Here is a 3080-nt window from a genome sequence, read left to right as displayed (position 1 = left end):
AGTATATATTGATTATGCCAACAACATCCAAACAGAAAAGTAGAGCATGCAACAGCATATCACATTTACATTTATGTGCTGAATTTTAGGATTGACACCTAATACAGATAAATTATAATTATTAATTAATGTCAGAACAATCACGAAATTAAGCATCTTAATTCTAAACACCAATCAGATTAAGCGTTACAAATCATATTTTTTTGAATAAATTATCAGTATAATTTTGATTGTGTATTAACTCTTCTTGTTTAACAAGAAACTGAACCAATATTAATGATTCTTATATTATATACTTAGTGCCTTAACTTATAATCTTAATATTATTAATCCAAGAATTAATTAGTCAGTAAGTTATTAATAGTAGTGCAAAGATCTATCTAGCAAAACACTTGCATTCCTTTTCTTTACCCCTATATATAAACCTGGCTGTATGTATAATAAATATACATATATGCTATATTATATAATTTGTATTATTTAATGTGAGGTGTAACATGTAGAAATTAAGGGAAATTAATATTCTCCCTATGAACCTAATAACATGTACAATTTTTTCGAGAATCAAATAAACTAAATCATCATCAAAATTTTCAACTTTCTAGTACAGTGATGGAGAAATGGAATTGGTAGTCCATCAATGTTACATTTACTAAGAAAAAAATAAGGAAAAAAATAATTTTTTTTGTCTCTTTTCTATACCTATTTTTTTCTTGCTAACTAATATTCCTCTACTTCTAATTAATGTCACGTTTCGATAAAACCAGTCATCCTTAGAACTGAGTCCCTTACTTGACTCAAATTCCTTCCCTTGAGCGTCCTTGTGTATCCTGTGCTAATTGAAAATGCCTGTTATAACGGCCAATTTGGCAGCCATCTTCATCTTCGGCTTCTTACTCAGTTGAATTTTGAAGCTCCGATTCATGCTCTTGAGGAGAAAGCACTCCGCTTTCCTGAAATTCTTCAGCCATGAAAACACAAGTATGAGAAAAAAATGAAATGTTTTTCTTTTTTTGGAACAAAAATATTTGAAGTTGAATTAATAGTAAAAGGGGCAGGAGAAGGGATTTATTTAGGGAAAGGAAATGATTTGAGGGTCATGCTGAAAAGCACGGAGTCTGGCTCCCACTTTCTCTTTCTAAAACTCTTTCTCTCACTAAATATATGTTAGATACTTTGTGTATCTATGATTTTTTGTGTATGTATGTATGCTTGTACTAGATTTTCACATTTATGTTACACTTAAAATCAATTTCTTGTTTAGTTTATATGAGTATAAGTTCGTAATGTAACAATTGGTTAACATTTTCGTATTTTTACACTATCATAAATTTTAAGTAACTCAGTTAGTTGACTACCTGAAACCTTGTTGGTGAGAGTTCGATTCTCCACTTTGTAATCTTCTTATTCGTTTTCCTTTTCAATAACAATAAAAAAGTATTAATAAAATAAATCATGCAAACGAAAACAAATCAATCAACATTCAGAGAGAAAATAAATAGTGTTACCCCCTATTTAACTAGTAGTTAAATAATTTGATCCATATCCCGATATCTTCATTTTCTTTCCTCTTTTGGACCAATTGTTGTCGAAATGTCCTCTCAAATCTATGTATTTTTAATCCAAATCTAACATTAGATGACAAGGATGAAAAAGAAAGTGAAAAAAGGGTTCGAAAATGGAAAGAATATACAAATTCACAGGTGAATAGTCAGTGCTTGAAGACGATTGTTAGGATTTATTGATTAAAAGGGAGAGAAAGCGGAGAGTTGGGGGCGACGGCCGGCAAAAACAAAAACTGATTAGGGTTTAGAAATAATTGAGAGGGTTAAATAATTGGTGAAGAGAAGGAGTGTGGGTCGGCTGCTTAAATAGAATAAGTGGCGGAGTTTACGAGGATGGGTTTCGGGTTTTTTTGATTGGTAGTGAATCGGATCAATTTAGGAGTTAAATTTGGGAAAAGTACATAAAATAGACCTAGATTGAAAGTAATTATCCGAAATTACCTTATCCTAAAGTAATTTCAGAAAATACCCCCTTTGCTCCAAATATGTACCCGAGATACCCCTTTAGTCTAGGCCGAATTCACGTTTATAATACCATCACAGTATATGTATACTATGATGATTTCATTCAGTATTTGTGCATTTTTTCCTAAATGTTTGATTCCTTAATGATACCATAACATATGCAATATATATATATATATACTATGATGGTATCATTCAACATTTGTGATTGTATCATATCAGTATATGATATATACTTGAAGGACTGTTCATTGGTGAATGATATCATGCTATTATATATGATATTATGTGATGGCATTATTGAGAAATTATGAATTTCTCACTTGAAGGATTGCTCATTAGTCAATGATATCATGCTATTATATATATAGTGTCTTTGTATTATTGATGATTGACTTAGTTGTACATGAATGAAAGTAGGAAACCTTAATAATACGATAACAGTATATGAATATATTGTTATGTTATCATTAATGAATGAGTAGTTTTGTGAATGAATGAATAAAGGAAACCCTAGTGCTACCACGACATTATATTCACATACTTGCGATGGTGTTATACATGATTAGAGGAGTAATACTAGTTATATGAAACAATTCTTAATGATACTATGCCAGTATATGATGGTATCATGGAGATGACGCTGAAGGATTGAAGTAGACATCAATGATACCAGGACAATATATAAATATAATGTGGCGGTATCATTACGGACTGAAACAAACCTCAATGATACCATGTTAGCATATTGATACTGCGATGGTATCATGGTCGCGAGTCGCATGCTTTGGGGGTATGAATTATAAAGGGATATTTGTTTGTAATTATTTTACTTTTATGGGGCGTGGGCTTACATTTCCCTTAAATTTGGATGTGAATTTTAGCTAAAATTAATATAATTTGACCAATTTTTCTCAAAGAGATTGGTAATTATATTGTACTTGGGTTATTATTTAAATATAAAAATACTACAACAAGATGATATTAATAAAATCATATAAAAAATTGTAATTATAAATATAATAATTAGTTAAGTACATGATGGCAAAT

General features: G+C 30.2%; 1 long non-coding RNA gene across 1 annotated transcript; it reads right to left on the bottom strand.

Annotated features, from left to right (window-relative positions):
- Positions 1-517: 517 nt before the first annotated feature.
- LOC129871314 (uncharacterized) lies at positions 518-1814 on the bottom strand. The gene is made up of 3 exons (XR_008762235.1): positions 1509-1814; positions 1359-1416; positions 518-961 (listed from the first exon to the last, which is right to left on the bottom strand). It is a non-coding gene; the product is annotated as an uncharacterized LOC129871314 (long non-coding RNA).
- Positions 1815-3080: the final 1266 nt, after the last annotated feature.

The sequence above is a fragment of the Solanum dulcamara genome, chromosome 10 (genome assembly GCF_947179165.1).
Source record: "Solanum dulcamara chromosome 10, daSolDulc1.2, whole genome shotgun sequence".
Taxonomy (NCBI): Eukaryota; Viridiplantae; Streptophyta; class Magnoliopsida; order Solanales; family Solanaceae; genus Solanum; species Solanum dulcamara.
The sequence above is the reverse complement of the archived record's forward strand: the minus strand, read 5'-3'. Positions and strand labels throughout refer to the sequence as shown.